Here is a 20,260-nt window from a genome sequence, read left to right on the forward strand (position 1 = left end):
CACCTCTCAGCTCTTCGGCGCGTCCGCGTCCGTCTTCCCGGTCCCGGGTTTCCAGGCGGCCCTGGCGGGTGAGGTTAGCATGAGGGTGCCGCGCTGTCGGGGACCAGGCTGAGCCTTCGTGGCCCTGCCTGATCCAAAAGGAGAGGCTCCAGCGTCTGTTGGTGATCGACAGCGTCCTGCGAGCCTGCCGCCAGCCAGCTCGAGGCGTTATTGACCGCCGGGGAAGTGGCCAGCATTGTGCTAAGGCCCTGGCGATCCGCCGGTGGACAACAAATCAAGTTTCCTCCCCTCTTAAGGAAAAAAATCCTTTGTCACCCCGCACCCCCTTGTAATTGCGGCTCTGGGTTCCTACTTCCTACATAACAGTTTCATTCAAGAATGGACTGTGTCTGTGGCTGCAACTTCCTCCTCTCCCATCAGCCTTTAAGAATTTTTCTTTAATTAAAAGTAGCAAAGTAATACACAGAAAAATACACTTATTTTTCGAAGCCACTCCCATTTTGTTTTCACCCCACCGTTCCGCTGAAACTACTCTGGACAAGATCATCTTGTTACTAAATAAAAGGGGCACTTCCCAGTCTTTGTCTTCCGAGAAGTCTGTGGTATTAGATACTGTTGGTTTGTGTTCTTAGTGATATTCAGGGAATGTTTTTGAGCAATTACTGTATGCCAGGCCCCTTGGCACTGGCGATACACTGGTGAATAAAACAGATATGTTCCATGGCCTTATACAACCTACTTTCTACTGGGGTTAAAGACAATTTTGTTACGGTTGCAACTCCATCCTGGGCTCCCATGGCTCCACTCTCCTGGTACCTTAGCTTTATGACCATTTCCCAACGTCTTCTCTGCTGGATACCTTTTATGTACGAGCTCCCTAAATGATGATGTTCCTTAGGGTCTGTACTCAGTGCTCTTTGTTTATACCATTGCTCTTCTTAAGCCTTTAACACTTGTATCAGTTCAGTCCCTCTGTCATGTCTGACTCTTTGTGACCCCATGGACAGGCTTCCCTGTCCATCACCAACTCCCAGAGCTTGCTCAAACTCATGTCCATCAAGTCGGTGATGCCATCCAACCATCTCATCCTCTGTTGTCCCCTTCTCTTCCTGCCTTCAGTCTTTCCCAGTATCAAGGTCTTTTCCAGTGAGTTCCTTCTTCACATCAGGTGGTCAAAGTATTGGAGTTTCAGCTTTAGCATCAGAACTTCAGTGAATATTCAGGACTGATTTCCTTTAGGATTGCTGGTTTGATCTCCTTGCTGTCCAAGGGACTCTCAAGAGTCTTCTCCAACACCACAGTTCAAAAGCATCAATTCTTTGGCATGCAGCTTTCTTTATGGTCCAACTCTCACATCCATACATGACTACTGGAAAAACAATAGCTTTGACTAGACGGACCTTTGTCGGTAATGTTTCTGCTTTTTGATATGCTGTCTAGGTTTGTCATAGCATTTCTTCCATGGACCTGGAAAAGGGAAAGACTACCCACTCCAGTATTCTGGCCTGGAGAATTCCATGGACTACAGTCCATGGGGTCGTAGAGTCGGACACGACTGAGTGATTTTCACTTCTTCCAAGGAGCAAGCATCTTTTAATTTTATGGCTGTAGTCACCATCTGCAGTGATTTTGGAGCCCAAGAAAATAAAATCTGTCACTGTTTCCATTGTTTCACATCTATTTGCCATGAAGTGATGGGACCGGATGCCATGATCTTAATTTTTTGAATGTTGAGTTTTAAACTGGCTTTTTCACTCTCCTCTTTTACTTTCATCAAGAGGCTCTTTAGTTCCTCTTTGTTTTCTGCCATAATGGTGGTGTCATCTGCATGTCTGAGATTATTGGTATTTCTCCCTGCAATCTTGATTCCAGCTTGTGCTTCATCCAGTCTGGCACTTCTCATGATATACTCTGCATTTAGGTTAAATAAGCAAGATGACAATATACAGCCTTGACGTACTCCTTTCCCAATTTGGAACTAGTCCATTGTTCCATGTCCAGTTCTAACTGTTGCTTCTTGATCTCCTACATCTCAGGAGGCAGGTAAGGTGGTCTGGTATTCCCATCTCTTTAAGTATTTTCCACAATTTGTTGTGATCCACACTGTCAAAGGCTTTAGTGTAGTCAATGAAGCAGAAGAAGATGTTGTTCTGGAATTCTCTTGCTTTTTCTATGATCTAGCAGATGTTGGCAGTTTGATCTCCAGTTCCTCTGCCTTTTCTAAATCCAGCTTGAACATCTGTAAGTTCTCAGTTCACATACTGTTGAAGCCTAGCTTGGAGAATTTTGAGCATTACTTTTCTAATGTGTGAGATGAGTGCAATTGTGTGGTAGTTTGAACATTCTTTGGCATTGGTTTTCTCTGGGATTGAAATGAAACCTGACCTTTTCCAGTCCTGTGGCCACTGCTGAGTTTTCCAAATTTGCTGGCATATTGAGTATAGCACCTTAACAACATCATCTTTTAGTATTTGAAATAGCTCAACTAGAATTCCATCATCTCCACTAGCTTTGTTCGTAGTGATGCTTCATATCAGGACTTGTATGAGCACTTGTATCAGGACCCCAAAAGTCTACATTTCTAGCCCAGATCTCTTTCTTAAACTCCAGACTAGTATCTTAGATTGCCATCTGGCAATTATTTTTGTTCCTCAGGCACATCAACTGTGAAGTATTCGGTGATTTCTCTCTTTTCTATCAGAATTTTATATTTCCCATCTCTATGACTGGCACCATCAACTATCCATTTAGGCAAGTCAGAAATCTGAGTCACCTTAGATTCCTCTCTCCCTGATGATTTACAGTGATTCCCTCACATTGCCAGTTCTGCTTCCTAAATCTCTCTCATGCAGCTCACCACCTTTCTACCATTGGAAATCTAGACATTGCCATTGTGTCAGACCCTTGCAATTTCAAGCCTGTGGTATTGCTGTAATCTATTGTAGAAAGGGGGAGCTTAAATCATACTGATGAATAGCATGGGTTTTGAACTAGACTCTGTGTTTGAATCTTATCTCTGCCACTTGCTAGTTTTGTAATCCTTGAGTAAGTCATCTCTCTAAGCCTTTGTTTCCTCATCTTTAAAGTGAGAAGTCTAATAATGCATTGGATAGTTGTGAGGAGTAAGTGAATTAATACACATAAAGCACTGGAATAAATGGCAAGCCCTTAGAATAGTACCTGTCACATTAAAATGCTCGATAAATATTAACTCTAATAATTATTTTTTTGGTGGCTCAGATCCTCCTGCAATGCCAGAGACCTGGGTTCAATCCCTGGGTTGGGAAGATACCCTGAAGAGGGCATGGCAACCCACTCCAGTATTCTTGCCTGGAGAATCACCATGGACAGAGGAGCCTGGCGGGCTACAGTCCATGGGGTCACAAAGAGTTGGACACAACTGAGTGACTAAGCACAGTACAGCACAATTATGTTTTACTGGCTTTTCAGTCATTAGTCTCTCCTCATCTAGTCACATAAGTTGGACCATGTCATGCCCCTACTTAAACAATGCAAATAGACCCTCATCCCTTTCAAGATAAAATGAAAAAACTCTTTAGTCCTGTCTACTTCTTCAACTAGTTGGAACTGCTTGCTCCTTCCCCCAAGGCAATTCAAATTATATTTTTATGGGCAGATGATGCTCTCTTAATCTTACAAGAAGTATGAATAAAAGCATTTTAAGAAAACATTGACTTTTTTATTGATTTATACTTAATCTAAGTAAAGACAGTGTGTTTGCTATGCAAATGCAGCTTTGAGACAAGTCCCCTAGGTACTCCTCTTTCGTAGCTCTAACCAGATTGCTGCCCCATTTCCCTCTTATGTGGAATTATAGCACAGCTGAGACCTAAAGGAGGAGAGGGGGCCAGCCATGGGGGAACCTGGGGATGAGTGTTTGGGCAAAGGAAACAGTGTATACCCAGGACCTCTGGATTGGGAAGAGTTTGTTATATACTCTAGCAACTGAAAGGCCAGTGTGTGACTGAATGGTGGTGAAAAAAAAAGGTAAATATAACAGCAGATGGAGAGGTAGGCAGGGTCCAGGTCCTGTAGGCTATGGTACAATTTGGATGTTACTCTACGTAAAATGGGTCACAAATAAGGGGGTTCTGTAAGAGAGTAACATAATCTAAATTTTGATAACATCACTTTAGCTGGGGTGTGGAGAATGGACGAATGGGGCACCAGTAGAAGCAGAGAGACCTGTCAGGAAGTTATGGTATAGTATAGGGAGAGAGGATGATGGTTTGGAATATCGTGATAACTGTGGAGATGGAGTCATTGGTAGGCTCACCAGAGACATGTGGGAGGTGAAGGAAAGTGGGAGATTATGCCTACATTGCTGGATTGAACAAGCACAGTAGATTATTAAGATGCAGAAGACTAGTGATGGAGAGACAGATTTGGTGAGTGAGACCAAAGGTTCAGTTTAGTACTTTTGAGGTTTGAGAGCAAGATATCTAAGTGGAGAAATCAAGTGTGTAGTTAGGTAGAAGAGTTGTGAAAGATAATTAGTCAAGAACTCTTGATCTTTTTTGGGGGGTGGTGGGCTGCACCACACAGCTTACAGGATAGGATCTCAGTTCCCTGACCAGAGATTGAACCCAGGCCACAGCAGTGAAAGTGCCGAATTCCAACCTCTAGACCACCAGAGAACTCTCATAAGAACACTTGATTAGAGCTATTAGTGATTATCAGTAAAATAAAAATATACCCCCCCCATGCACAAGTATGTTTGTATTTCAACTGGTTGACATTTCATAAAAAAAGACCCAGGCTCACTCAAAACTTGCAACATGGCAGCAGTTGTGATTTTACCATAAATTCATGATGTTGTGTGGCCTACAGCATCTAACCTATTCCTTGAATATAGTAGGGGCTCAATGAGTGTTTTTGAATTAGTGAATGAAAAAAATCATGCTAGTCCATGTTATTCATTCTCATAAAAGATGTATAATAATAATAATAATGATAATTTTTTAACTTTAGAATTTACAGAGTGCTTGCTATGATCTGAATGCTTGTGTCCCCTAAAATTCATATGTTGAAATCCTAATCCCCAATATGATGGTATTTGGAAGTGGGGCCTTTGGGAGGTGATTAGGTCATGAGGGTGGAGCCCTTATGAATGGGGTTAGCACCCTTATAAAAGACACCCCAGGGAGCTCCCTTGCCCTACTCTACAATGTGAGGACATAGTGATAAGGTGCTGGCCCTGAACCAGAAGAGGGCTCTCACCTAACCATGATGGTACCTTGATCTTGGACTACTAGCTTCCAGAATGGCCAGAAATAGGTTTCAGTTGTTAATAAGCCACCTTGTCTATGATCTTTTGTTTTGCAGCCTGAATGAACTAAGACAGTGCTTTTATATCCCTTATGCCGTTTTATATTTCTTGTATTAAACTTTGAATTTTAAGATAACTATAGATTCACATACAGTTGCGAGAAGTAATACAAAGATTCAGTGTATCCTTTACCCAGTTTACCCTAATGGTTACATCTTGCAAAACTCTAATACAATGTTACAACCAGGATATTGATATTGATATAGTCAAGGTACAGAAAAATTCCATCACCACAAGGATCAGTTATGTTGCTTTTTTACAGTATACCAGCTTTCCTCCCGCCCCTGACTCCTCCTTAACTCCTAACAATCACTAGTCTGCTCCCCATTGCTATAATTTTATCATTTCAAGGATGTTCAGTTCAGTTCAGTCGCTCAGTCGTGTCTGACTCTGCGACTGCATGTTATATAAATAGAATTATATAGGATGCAACTTCTTGGATTTATATTCTTTCACTGGAGATTTATTCAGATTATTCTGTATATCAGTAATTCATTTCTTTTTGTTGTTTTTTAAATGTATAATTAAATGATTTTTAGTATAATTACACAGTTGTGCAGTCACCATCACAATACATTTTAGAACATTTTCATCACCTCCCAAAACAGACCTTGTACCCTTTAGCTATCATCCCCGTGTATAATTGGAAATATATTTGATCTTTGTCCCTGGATCCTGGCACAAAGCTCCCAACCTCCTTGGAATTTTCTGAGTGATAGGTATGCCTTTTGCCATTCATAAGGAGCCCCTTTCAACCATACCTGAGTTTATGTTAGTGAGGTGACTTTTGGAAGTGTGTTAGTTGCTTAGTCGAGTCCAATGCTTTTGCAACCCCATGGACTGTAGCCTGCCAGGCTCCTCTGTCCATGGAATTCTCCAGAGAAGAATACTGGAGTAGGTAGCAATTCCCTTCTCCAGGTGATTGTCCTGACCCAGGAATCAAACCTGGGTCTCTTCTGTTGCAGGCAGATTCTTTACCATCTGAGCCACCACTTTTGGAAAGCCCCTAAGTAACCTAAAGGTGGGGGCTGGTTGCCAAGAAACAAACCATGGTTAAGGAGTTGGAACTTTCAGCCCCACTCCCTGACCTTTGGGAAAGGGACAGGGGCTGGAAGATGGAGTTCAATCACTAAGAGTCAATGATTTAATCAATTATACCTATGTAATGAAGTCTCCATAAAACCCTGAAAGGTCAGGTTTTAGAGAACTTCTGGGTTGATGTGGGGAGATGGGCGTGTCTGAGAGCATGGAAGCTCCATTCATCTTTCCACATACCTGGCACTTAGCATCTCTTCCAATCTGTCCATTCCAGAGTTACATCCTTTTTACAATAAACCAGTAATCTAGTAAGTAAACTGATTTTCTTAGTTCTGTGAGTCCCTCAAGCAAATGAATTGAACCTGAGGAGGGGGTTGTGGAAACCTTCAACTTATAGTCAGTGGTCAGAAGCACAAGTAACAATCTGGATTTGTGATGGGTATCTGAAGTGGGGTGGGAATAGTCTTGTGGGACTGAGCCCTTAACCTGTGGGATCTGACACTCTCTCCAGGTAGATAGTGTCAGAATTGAGTCAAATTTGTGGGACACCCTGTCAGTATCCAGGTCTTCCCTGTAGCTCAAATGGTAAAGAATCTGCTTGCAACGCAGAAGACCCTGGTTCGATCGTAGGGTCGGGAAGATCCTCTGGAGAAGGGAATGGCAATCCACTCCAGTATTCTTGCCTGGAGGATCCCATGGACAGAGGAGCCTGGTGGGCTACAGTCCATGGGGTCACAAAGGGTTGGACACAACTGAGCTACTAACACTACTACTACTGTCAGTATCTACTGATAACTGGAAAATTGCTTGATGGTGTGGGAAAAAAAACACACATTCTGGACTCCTGCCCCAGTCCCTCCCAGCTGTAGGCATTCACTTAACTTATTTTTTGTCTCTATAGATTTCTCTCTTTGACATTTCATATGAACGGAGCCATACAATATGTGGTATTTTTGTGCCCCATGAACCGCAGCACGCCAGGCCTCCCTGTCCATCACCAACTCCAGGAGTCCACCCAAACCCATGTCCATTGAGTCAGTGATGCCATCCAACCATCTCATCCTCTGTCGTCCCTTTCTCCTCCTGCCCTCAATCTTTCCCAGCATCAGGGTCTTTTCAAATGAGTCAGCTCTTCGCATCAGGTGGCCAAAGTATTGGAGTTTCAGCTTCAGCATCAGTCCTTCCAATGAATATTCAGGACTGATTTCCTTTAGGATGGACTGGTTGGATCTCCTTGCAGTTCAATGGACTCTCAAGAGTCTTCTCCAACACCACAGTTCAAAAGCATCAATTCTTTGGCACTCAGCTTTCTTTATAGTCCAACTCTCACATCCATACATGACCACTGGAAAAACCATAGCCTTGACTAGATGGGCCTTTGTTGGCAAAATAATGTCTCTGTTTTTCAAAATGCTGTCTAGTTTGGTCATAACTTTCCTTCCAAGGAGTAAGCGGCTTTTAATTTCATGGCTGCAGTCACCATCTGCAGTGATTTTGGAGCCCAGAAAAATAAAGTCAGCCACTGTCTCCACTGTTTCCCCATCTATTTGCCATGAAGTGATGGGACCGGATGCCATGATCTTCGTTTTCTGAACGTTGAGCTTTAAGCCAACTTTTTCACTCTCCTCTTTCACTTTCATCAAGAGGCTCTTTAGTTCTTCGCTTTCTGCCATAAGGGTGGTGTCATCTGCATATCTGAGGTTATTGATATTTCTCCCAGCAGTCTTGATTCCAGCTTGTGCTTGCTCCAGCCCAGCGTTTCTCATGATGTACTCTGGATATAAGTTAAATAAGCAGGGTGACAATATACAGCCTTGATGTACTCCTTTTCCTATTTGGAACCAGTCTGTTGTTCCATGTCCAGTTCTAACTGTTGCTTCCTGACCTGCATACAGATTTCTCAAGAGGCAGGTCAGGTGGTCTGGTATGCCCATCCCTTTCAGAATTTTCCACAGTTTATTGTGATCCACGCAGTCAAAGGCTTTGGCATAGTCAATAAAGCAGAAATAGACATTTTTCTGGAACTCTCTTGCTTTTTTGATGATCCAGCAGATGTTGGCAATTTGATGTCTGGTTCCTCTGCCTTTTCTAAAACCAGCTTGAACATCTGGAAGTTCACGGTTCACGTATTGCTGAAGCCTGGCTTGGAGAATTTTAAACATTACTAGCGTGTGAGATGAGTGCAACTGTGCGGTAGTTTGAGCATTCTTTGGCATTGCCTTTCTTTGGGATTGGAATGAAAACTGACCTTTTCCAGTCCTGTGGCCACTGCTGAGTTTTCCAAATTTGCTGGCATATTGAGTGCAGCACTTTCACAGCATCATCTTTGAGGATTTGAAATAGCTCAACTGGAATTCCATCACCTCCACTAGCTTTGTTCGTAGTGATGCTTTCTAAGGCCCACTTGGCTTCACATTCCAGGATGTCTGGCTCTAGGTGAGTGATCACACTATTGTGATTATCTGGGTCATGAAGATCTTTTTTGTACAGTTCTTCTGTGTATTCTTTCCACCTCTTCTTCATATCTTCTGCTTCTGTTAGGTCCCTACCATTTCTGTCCTTTATTGAGCCCATCTTTGCATGAAATGTTCCCTTGGTATCTCTAATTTTGTTGAAGAGATCTCTAGTCTTTCCCATTCTATTGTTTTCCTCTATTTCTTTGCATTGATCTCTGAGGAAGGCTTTCTTATCTCTCCTTGCTATTCTTTGGAACTGTGCATTCAAATGGGAATATCTTTCCTTTTCTCCTTTTCTTTTCACTTCCCTTCTTTTCCCAGCTATTTGTAAGGCCTCCTCAGACAGCCATTTTGCTTTTTTGCATTTCTTTTTCTTGGGGATGGTCTTGATTCCTGTCTCCTGTACAATGTCACGAACCTTCATCCATAGTTCATCAGGCACTCTATCAGATCTAGTCCCTTAAATCTACTTCTCACTTCCACTCTGATTGTAGCCTTGGCTAAATTTCCAGTCACAATACCTATTGCCCTAAAATAGTCTATATTGGGCATAGATGCTCAATGCCACATAATAAATTGAAACTAAAGTAAGTCTTTGAGAACTTACAATTTGGCTTAATAAAATGGGACCCATGGACCCCCAGATAAAATAATGTGGTTCAATATAAGTTAAAACAAGGAACTCAAGGATTAAAACTTATTATTTAAACTTATTAATGAGAAAAGCTAATTAATAAAGGAGTGGTCATCCCCGTTTCTTCTTCCTTTGATAGCCCAATTTTGCCCATTCTTAAAGCTAAAAAAAATAAGAGGCGATGTACCTCAAGGTGGATTATTACTACCTTTATGCTGTGGGCCCCTCCACCAAGGACCCCATACAAGTTATCCAATATTATCAAAATCACTGACTATTCACTCGACAACTAGGAAATATGTTTTAAAAATATTTTTCTTTAGCTCTGGCTACCATTTTCTGTCCTGTGCCCATTCAACAGCCTCTGAGTGGTCATTTGCCTTTACCCTAAAGGGACATTATACATCTTCTCCAGCCTACCCATGGGGTACCTCAGAAGCTTTGCCATGACACACAGTCCTTACAGACAAGATCTTAACTACATCCACCTTTCTCCAGGAGCACAGGTATGGCATCCCATTGATAACATGCTCCTCCAGAGTAATTCATTAGACACACTCATTAAGGACATACAAATCCAAATATAAATTTAGCCCTTCTTGGGTTTTAATTACAACATATATCTCATTTACAAATTTTACTCCCAAATGAAAATCAGCAGGTACTCCTGTTAATGCCCCCTGCAAGCCCCTTCACTAACGGGACTTCAGCAACCTCTTCTAATACCTCCCATCATCTATGCACAACTTGTTTTTTGAGGGGATGTGGTGTCTTAGTTCCCTGACCAGGGATGGAACCCAAGCCCCCCTGCAGTGGAAGTGCGGAGTCTTAACCACTGGACCGCCAAGGAAGTCCTGTCTGTACCATTTCTGATGGCCATAGGTGGCCCAAGGGTTTCTGGGGCAATATACGTGCATACGTGAAATTGTTTCAGTTGTGTCCGACTCTTTCCAACACTATGGACGGTAGCATGTCAGGCTCTTCTGCCATGGTATTCTCCAGGCAAGAATACTGGAGTGAGTTGCCATGCCCACCTCCAGGGGATCTTCCTGACCCAGGCATCGGATTCACGTCTCATGTCTCCCACATTGGCAGGTGTTACCACTAGCGCCACCTGGGAAGCCCTCTGCTGCAGTATACTGCCCCTGAAAAAAAGTGCCTGGCTACCAACTGGGATTTTCTAAAAACAGGTTTTCACAGATCTTGAGCCTGTGACCCTCCATACTCAGTTGCCCATTATGCTTTGAGTCATGGAAACAGTGCCCTACCAGCTCAGCACAGCTATGGGGGACTTCTTAATCAAGACACCACCACACCTGGGCCCTGTGACATGTTCTACTTGCAGGAGGGGATGGCTTCCTCTGTCCTTAGTCCCTTGCCAGGTTCCAGGGTGCTAGAGGAAGTCACCCCTCCCCAGGCCCTTGGCTACCTGGGAAAGCCCTTGGGATTAACTGTACAACCAACAATAGACTATGCAAATAGCCTTGCTAACCATCCTACAAGATGGAGCTCAATGGAATGTTGCTGTTTTCTATCCCTTAACCAGGATGGCCCTAAAAAAGGACAGGACTCCCCAAACCACACACTTGGCCAAACTTCAGGCAGCCATTTTAGCACTGGATGCCCTGGCTAGCAAATAGTTCCATCTTTCAATTTATTATAAACTGATGGGCATTGTCTAAAAATCATCTCTGTCAGGTTAAAGAACTCTGGAAAATCTTGCCTCACAGATACCCAAAAATCACATACTTCTCTATATTTTCAGTTCAGTTCAGTCCAGTTGCTCAGTCATGTGCGAATCTTTGCAACCCCATGGACTGCAGCATGCCAGGCCTCCCTGTCCATCACCAACTCCCGGAGTTTACTCAAACTCATGTCCATCGAGTCAGTGATGCCATCCAACCATCGAATCCTCTGTTGTCCCCTTCTCCTCCTGCCCTCAATCTTTCCCAGCATCAGGGTCTTTTCAAATGAGTCAGCTCTTTGCATCAGGTGGCCAAAGTATGGGAGTTTCAGCTTCAACATCAGTCCTTCCAATGAACACTCAAGACTGATCTCCTTTAGGATGGACTGGTTGGATCTCCTTGCAGTCCAAGAGACTCTCAAGAGTCTTCTCCAACACCACAGTTCAAAAGCATCAATTCTTCGGCACTCAGCTTTCTTTATAGTCCAACTCTCACATCCATACATGACTACTGGAAAAACCATAGCTTTGACTAGATGGACCTTTGTTGGCAAAGTAATGTCTCTGCTTTTTAATATGCTGTCTAGTTTGGTCATAACTTTCCTTCCAAGGTCACAATAAAAGGCCATGCCTAGAGCTCAGCACTCATTATCAACACTATTAATAGTAACCAAGGCACACATTTCACTACTAAAAATGCACAATGTCAGGCTCTTGGAAAAAAACAATAGAACTTTCATGTCCCTCCTGCAGAGTCAGACATGACTGAACGACTAAGCACACACACACATATATATCATGTATCCTATTTAAATTACACTGCTCACTCTTCTCTAAATATGATATACATTTCCATTCTTCTGTGTTATTGATCGTGTCTCACAAATATGTAAAAATATCAAATATGCACAGCTTTCTTAAGTGAAAGCGTTAGTCGCTCAGTCATGTCCAACTCTTCGTGACCCCATGGACTGCACCCTGCCAGGCTCCTCTGTCCATGGGATTCTCCAGGCAAGAATACTGGAGTGGGTTGCCATGCCCTCCTCCAGGGGATCTTCCCAATCTAGGAATTGAACCCAGGTCTTCTGCATCTTCCTGCATTGGCAAGAGGATTCTTTACTACTGCACTTCCTGGGAAGCCAGCTCCTTAAGATATTTGAATGTTAAACAAACTGGACATTCCTGGGAAAAAAATCTCATTTAGTCACGGTGTAAAATACTCCTGATATATTGCTGTGCTTAGTCGCTCAGTCGTTTCCAACTCTGTGACCCCATGTACTGTAGCCTGCCAGGCTCCTCTGCCCATGGAATTCTCTAGGCAAGAATACTGGAGTGGGTTGGCGTGCTCTCCTCCAGGGGAATCTTCCCAACCCAGGGATCGAACCCAGGTCTCCCATATCACAGGTGGATTCTTTACCCTGAGCCACCAGGGAATTTGGTTTAATTTTCAAATGCATTTTCATCTCTATTCATGAGGGATATTGATGTATAGTTTTCTTTTCTTATGCTATCTTTGTCTGGCTTTAGTGTGACCTAATATTGGCCTTGTAGAGAGAGTTTGGAAGTGTTCTTTCCTTTTGTACTTTCTAGAATATGGTTATTATTTATCCTTTAAATGTTCGATAGAATTCACTAGAGGACTCATCTGGTTCTTGGGTTTTTTGTGTGGAAAGAATTTAAATTACAAATTTAATTCCTTTACCTATTACAATCTTTCAGATTTCCTATTTTTTCTTGAGTCAGTTTTGGTAAATTATGTCTTTCCAGGAATTTGTCCATTTCATCTAAGGTATCTTATTTGCCACTATAAAGTAGTTAAATAATATTCTCCTATAAACTTAAAAAATATATTTATTTACTTATTTATCTATTTTTGGTTGCACTGGGTCCTTGTTGCTGCGTGTGGGCTTTCTTTAATGGCAGAGAGTAGGAGGCTACTCTTCATTGAGGGGCACGGGCTTAGAGCATGTGAACTCAATAGTTGTGGTGCAGAGGCCCAGATGCTCTGCAGCATGTGAAATCTTCCTGGACCAGGGATCGAACCCGTGTCCCCTGCATTGGCAGGCAGACTCCTATCCACTCTACCACCAAGGATGTCCATATTATAAACTGTTTATTTCTGTAGAGTCAGTTGTGATGTCCGCTTTTTCCTTCTTGATTTTAGGAATTTAAGTCTTTTTGTCTTTGTTGTCTGTCTAGCTAAAGGTGTATCAACTCTGTTGGTCTCGAAGAACTAACTTTTGTTTTCATTAATTTCTCTCTACTGTTTTTTCCATTTTCTATTTTATTGATTTCTGCTGGAATTTTATTATTCCTATCTTTTAAGAAGCATATTTATTTATTCTTAGTATTTTTTGGTTGTGCTGGGTCTTTGTTATGGTGTGCGAATTATCTCCAATTGTGGTGCACGGGCTTCTCACTGCAGTGGTCTCTCTTGCTGTGGAGCACAGGCTCCAGGGTGCCTGACTTCAGTTCTTGCCACACCTGAGCTCAGCAGTTGCGGTTTGTGTGCTCTAGAGTGGGCTCTAGAGCGTCGGCTCAGCCCAATTGCCCTGTGGCATGTAGGATCTTACCGGATCAGGGATTGAACCGGTATCCCCTGCATTACAAGGCAGACTCAACCACTTGACCACCAGGGAAGCCCCTATTATTTCTACCTATGCTTGCCTTATGTTTAGTTTGCTCTACTTTTTCTAGATTCTTAAGGTGAAAACTTAGATTATTTATTTGCGATCTTTCTTCTCTTACATAGTCATTTCAAGCAATAAGTTTCCCTTCAAGGATGGCTTTAGTTCAATCCCATACATTTTAACATGTGTTTTAGTTTTTATCCAGTTGAAATTTCTTTTCAACTCCCCCTGTGATTTCTTTTACCTATGGGTTATTGGTAATATATTGTTTAATTTGCAAATCTTTCTGGATTTTCTAAATTTCTTTCTGTTGCTGATCTCTAATTTAATACCATTGTGGTCAGATATATACATTATATGATTTCAATCCTTTTAAATTTATTGTGGCTTGTTTTACGGCCTAGCAGAAACCATAAACATGAATGATATAAAATGTTCCATGAACACTGAAAAGATTGTATATTCTGCTGCTGTTGGATGGAATGTCCTATAGAAATAATTTAGGTCAAGTTCAGGTCTTCTTTATTCTTGCTGATCTTCTCCTCTAGTTATTTTATCTATTGTTGAGAGTAAGATATTGGAGACTACTTTCCCTTCACTTCTGTCAGTTTTTCTATCATTTATTTTGAGGCCCCTTTGTTAGGTGTGTATTTACAATTGTTATGTCTTCCTAGTGAATTGACCCCTTTTCACTGCAAGATGTCTTTTTTCCTCTAGTAACACTTTTTGTGTGTGTTAAAGTCTGTTTTATCTGATATTAGTTGTGGTCGGCAAAATTCTAAAGATGGCTCCACAAGATTCCTGTTTCCTTCTTATTCAACCAAATACCATGTGATTAACACAAAGTGATTAATTTTCCAGATATCATTAAAGTCCCACATCAGTTAACCTTACTATACAAAGATTATCCAGTGGGCCTGACCCAATCAGGTCAGCCCTTTAAATACGGAGTTTTCTCAGGCTGGTGCTAGAAGAGGTGACTAAAAATTCAAAGCACAAGAAGGATTTGATGTTCCATTGTTTGCTTGAAGGTACTCGGGTCCATGTATCAAGGAAATGGGGACCTCAGTTTCACAGCTGCCAAGAACCTAAACTTGGAAGCAAATTCTTTGAACTGTGGAAGTTGATGCCCTTTTTTTGTTGGAAGCAGATTCTTTTGTAGAACTTCCATATAAGAAGACAGCCTGTCCACATCTTAATTTTGGCTTCTTGCGACTTAAGCAGAGGACTTGTCTGGTCTCATGACCTACCGAACTATGAGCTAGTAAATGGGTATTGTTTTAAGGTGCTAAATTTGTGATCCTTTGTTACATAGCAATAGAAAACTAATGTATTGATATGGCCACTCCAGCTCTCCTATGGTTGCTGATTGCATTGGAAATCATTTTTTATCCTTTCAGCTTATTTGTGTCATAAATCTAAAGTGTGTCTCTTCTAGACAGCATGCAGGTGGATGCTGTTTTTTAATCTAGTCTGATAATCTATTTTTTTTTTCTTGGCTGAGCCACATGTGGGATCTTAGATCCCTGGCCAGGGATGGAACCTATAAACCCTGCAGTGTAACTGTGGAGTCCTAATCAATGGACTGCCAAGGAAGTTCTGATAATCTATTTTTTTTGTAATGCTTATTTCATTTGCATGTAATATAATTATTGATTATAATATAAATATAATTATTTATAGCTGCAATTTTGATATTTTCTCTATGTCATGTATTTTTCCCTCTATTTCTCCTTTACTGCCTTTTTTTCATTAAACAGATATTTTCCAGTGTGCCATTTTAGTTTCCATTGTTTATTCTACTTGTTGAATTATTTTTTAGTGGTTGCTCTGGGCTTCCCTTGTGGCTCAGCTGGTAAAGAATCTGCCTGCAATGCAGTAGACCTGGGTTCAATTCCTGTGTTGAGAAGATCCTCTGGAGAAGGGGAAGGCTACCCACTCCAGTATTCTGGCCTGGAAAATTCCATGGACTGTATAATGTAGTCCATGAAGTCTCAAAGAGTCGGACACAACTGAGTGACTTTCACTGAGGATTGCAGTAGATATCTTAAAACAATGTACTTCATATTGATGCTAATTTATTTTTTGTAGTGTATTGAAACTTTGCTCTAACATTGCTCCCTTTCCTCTGCCCTGCTTTGCGCTATTTTGTTTTAATCTTTATTTATTTATTTGGCTGCACCAGGTCTTAATTGCAGCATGTGGGATCTTCAGTCTTCATTGCAGCATAAAGGATTTTTTAGTTGCAGCATGTGGGATCTATTTCCCTGACCAGGGCTTGAACCAGGGTCCCCTGCATTATGAGTGCAGAGTCTTAGCCACTGGACCACCAGGGAAGTCCCTCCTTTGTGCTATTATTGTCATATACACTACATCTTATATATTCTCAACACTATTTTTTTAGGCCCTAACCTGGCCACCTTCACCCCCCACAGCTAAACTCAGGCCCCTGGCTCTCCCTGCCACTAATTCCTGAACAATGTTTTAATAATATTGTTTCATGCATATATCTTTTAAATCAGTTTTGAGAAGGAAAGAAAAATATATTTGTATTTTGTTTTCCTATATAATTAACATTGAAGTGAAAGTCGATCAGTCGTCCTGACTCTTTGTGACTCCATGGACTATACAGTCCATGGAATTCTCCAGGCCAGAATACTGGAATGGGTAGCCTTTCCCTTCTCCAGGGGATCTTCCCAACCCAGGGATCGAACTCAGGTCTCCCGCATTGCAGGTGGATTCTTTACCATCTGAGCCACAAGGGAAACCCTAATTAACATTACTGGTGCACTATTTCTTTGTGGGAACTCCAGTTATAATTCCTCTTCATCCTGATCAAGCAAGTCTGATAGCAATTTGTTTTCTTAGGCTTTTTTTTCCCTCTGAGACTGTCTTTGTAGGGCTTTTTGATTTTTAAGGGTTATTTTTCTGCATATAGAATTATTTTTTAAATAACAGAATTATTGAGATATCAATCGTATTACATATGATTAACCCATTTAAATTGTACAGTTCAATGGTTTTTAGCAGTATATTCACAGAGATGTGCAGTCATCACCACAATCAAATTTTAGAAATTTTCATCGTTCAAGAAAGAAACCCTGTACCCTTTGCAGTCACTCTTCATCCTCTCAATGGTTCTACCAGCCCCAGGCAACAGCTCATCTCCTTTCTGTCTTTATGGATTTGCCTCTTCTGGACATTTTATATAAATGGAATTATGCAATGTGTGGTATTTTGTGACTGGCTTCTTTCACTTAAGATATTGCTTTCAAGGTTTGTCCATGTCATAGCATGTACCGGTACTTCATTTCTTTCTATTGTTGAATGATATTCCATTGTTTGGCTATGCTACATTTTGTTTATCCAATCATTAATTAGTAGACATTTGAGATGTTTCCACTTTTTGGCTATTATAAATAATACTGATACAAACATTTGTGGACAAGTTTTTATGTGGTCATAATTTTTTCTCTTGGCTGTATACATAGGAGTGGAATTGCCTGGTCATGTGTTAACTCTATGTTTAACCTTGTGAAGAATTGCCAGACTGTTTTCCAAAGTGGCTGTACCATTTTCTATCTCCACCAGCAATGTATAAGGGCTCCCATTTCTCCATATCCTCACCAAGACAATTATTACCTATCTTTTTGATTATAGCAATATTTGTTTTATAAATGGTATTTCTTAATATTCTGTGATACATTTAGATATTTTAGATTTTGAAATATGTTAAGTATTGTTTTACTGATTTTTGCTTAATGAATTCTGAGCTTAAATACTGATATTAATACACATTTCAGTGTTAAGCCAAAAGGGACCCTAAATTTTCATTTTTGCTCTGATTATTATTGCTGATTTTAATTGAAATATATTTGACTTATCACATTATATTAGTTTGAGGTGTAGAACACCATGATTGAATATTTTCATAGATTATACTCCCTTTTGTATTTATTACAAAATAATGGCTTTAATTCCCAGTACTGTAAAGTATATCCGTGTTGCCTATCTATTTTATACATAGTAGTTTGTATCTCTTAATCCCATTCCCCTATATTGGCCCCTGCTCTGATTATTGCAGTAAATAACTGCGTTTTCTTATTATAACCTCACGTGGCAAATTATCTTCAGAAATTAGAACTAGATTAAACTTTTAATTTGCTTGTATATTCCTTCTACAGAAAAAAGAGAGGGCTGTGTAACTTGTTCCTTCTTTGTACTGGCTGCTAGAAACCTTAAAACGAGAGAGTTTTTCTCAATCTTGAATTCTTGCAAAACTTTTATTTTCATCTTTTGTCTTATGGGTGTTGTTTTTATACCTCTAAATTTAGTAAAAGCTAACTCACTTTTTTTAAAATGGGAAAGAAGTTACAAAGAAGTAAATAAATATTTAGTAAGTACCCTTGACCTGCACAGCAATTACAAGGCAGTAGTTAGAGTAAATATTCCCAATTCTGTAAATGATGAAAGTGAGTCAATGAAAAGTGATCTACTCAAAGTAAAAGCTTAGAAGTGGCAAAATTGATACCAGAACACAGATCTGAGAGAGTCTCCCATTTCAGTTCTTTATATTATCCCACCAACATCTCATCACTCTGGTTAAGACAGAGACACTCTGGTTAAGACAGAGACTTAAAAAAAAGATAATTTGTCACATTTGAAAGTATTCCAATGTAGCTCTTGCAGAGCTAACACTTAAATGTGATAGAGTCCCCATGATAAGATGTTCAATTAATACAACCATCACAATGATTGAGATAATTTTAAATGTTCCTCAATCTAATCCCTACAATGGCCTATCTCCCTCTGTGTGATATTAATAGAAACAAGCTTGTTAATTCTTCAGTGATGATCTGTGATAGTTATTACTAATATTCAGAGTATTAATTTGCCGCTAATGATATAAAGATGATATAAAACATAAAAATCTAGTATTTGTTTAATAATATAGGTCATAGTGGGCTTCCCAGGTGGCTCAGATGGTAAAGAATCTGTCTGCAATGCAGGAGACCCCAGTTCAATCCCTGGGTCAGGAAGATCCCCTGGAGAAGGAAATGGCAACCCACTCCAGTATTCTTGCCTGGGAAATCCCATGGACAGCGGAGCCTGGCGGGCTACAGTCCATGGGGTCACAAAGAGTTGGGCACAACTGAGTGACTAACCCATCAGTTCAGTTCAGTTGCTCAGTCATGTCCGACTCTTTGTGACTCCATGGACTGCCGCATGCCAGGCTTCTCTGTCCATCACCAACTCCCAGAGTTTACTCAAACTCATGTCCATTGAGTTGGTGATGCCATCCAACCATCGAATCCTCTGTTGTCCCCTTCTCCTCTAGCCTTCAATCTTTCCCAGCATCAGGGTCTTTTCCAATGAGTCAGCTCTTTGCATCAGGTGGCCAAAATATGGGAGTTTCAGCTTCAGCATCAGTCCTTCCAATGAATATTCAGGACTGATTTCCTCTAGGATGGACTGGTTGGATCTCCTTGCTGTCAGTATATAATATCTGTAATTAGCTTAAGAATGGAGAAATATTTCCAAAAACTCCAACGTGGAATAATTTATAGGAAGTTGCTTTATATTTCACTACATTGCATTTTAAAGTCATATAAAAGAATTATTTGGCTATATGAAATTTATGCATTCTTCCTTAAAGAAAGAAAGTGAACATCTATAGAGATAGTTATAGAAATGTATTTGGTATTCAATACTGACAATTCTGAATAGAAAGAATTTAGGTTTTAAAGGATATCAGGTGAGAACAACATAAGCTAGAAACTATAATTGCCATTGGATGATTTCTGAAAATTTAAAGGCTAACAGTTTCGTTTATTAAGTTGGGAGAATAAATTATATTTATGTTGCAGACCTATGTGACAGTTGCAAAAATAGTCTAAACATGAATAAGAGAATTCAATATATTTTCTAAATGCCTTAAAAGAACCTTTTTTCCTATCTTTAGTCAATCTCCACTTCTTGAATATTGTGGACACTTGCAAAGTTTGCTCCAAAAAACTAGGCCATCACTATGAGTTAATAAGCATCCAAAATGGCACATATCACCCACCATATACTAAGTGGCAAGTCCTTGCAGTAGTTGAATAAGTTGAATAAGTATTGGTTTTCTAGAATGGTGAGAAGCCTTAGAAGTTGCATAGTTTGCTTCATTTATTTTACAGTGTGGAAAATAAAGACGAGGTGAATAAAGAACTTACTCAAGTTCTCATAAGTTTATAGCAGAAGGGGACTATGGCTTCCCTGGTGGCTCAGTTGGTAGAGTCTGCTTGCAATGCAGGAGACCTGGGTTTGATCCCTGGGTCAGGAAGGTCCCCTGGAGAATGAAATGGCAACCCATTCTATTCTTGCCTGGAGAATTCCATGGACAGAAAAGCCTGGTGGGCTATAGTCCGTAGGGTCACAAAAAAAATAAAGATGATGTGAAGAGACTTCCCCAAGTTCTCATAAATT

General features: G+C 40.6%; 1 non-coding gene across 1 annotated transcript; it reads right to left on the reverse strand.

The window, feature by feature from the left end:
* Positions 1-16,055: 16,055 nt before the first annotated feature.
* On the reverse strand, positions 16,056-16,128 carry TRNAM-CAU (transfer RNA methionine (anticodon CAU)). The gene has a single exon. It is a non-coding gene; the product is annotated as a tRNA-Met (tRNA).
* Between the last annotated feature and the right edge of the window lie 4,132 nt (positions 16,129-20,260).

The sequence above is a fragment of the Giraffa tippelskirchi genome, chromosome X, assembly GCF_054371585.1.
Source record: "Giraffa tippelskirchi isolate mGirTip1 chromosome X, T2T-mGirTip1v1.2.pri, whole genome shotgun sequence".
NCBI classification, from domain to species: Eukaryota; Metazoa; Chordata; class Mammalia; order Artiodactyla; family Giraffidae; genus Giraffa; species Giraffa tippelskirchi.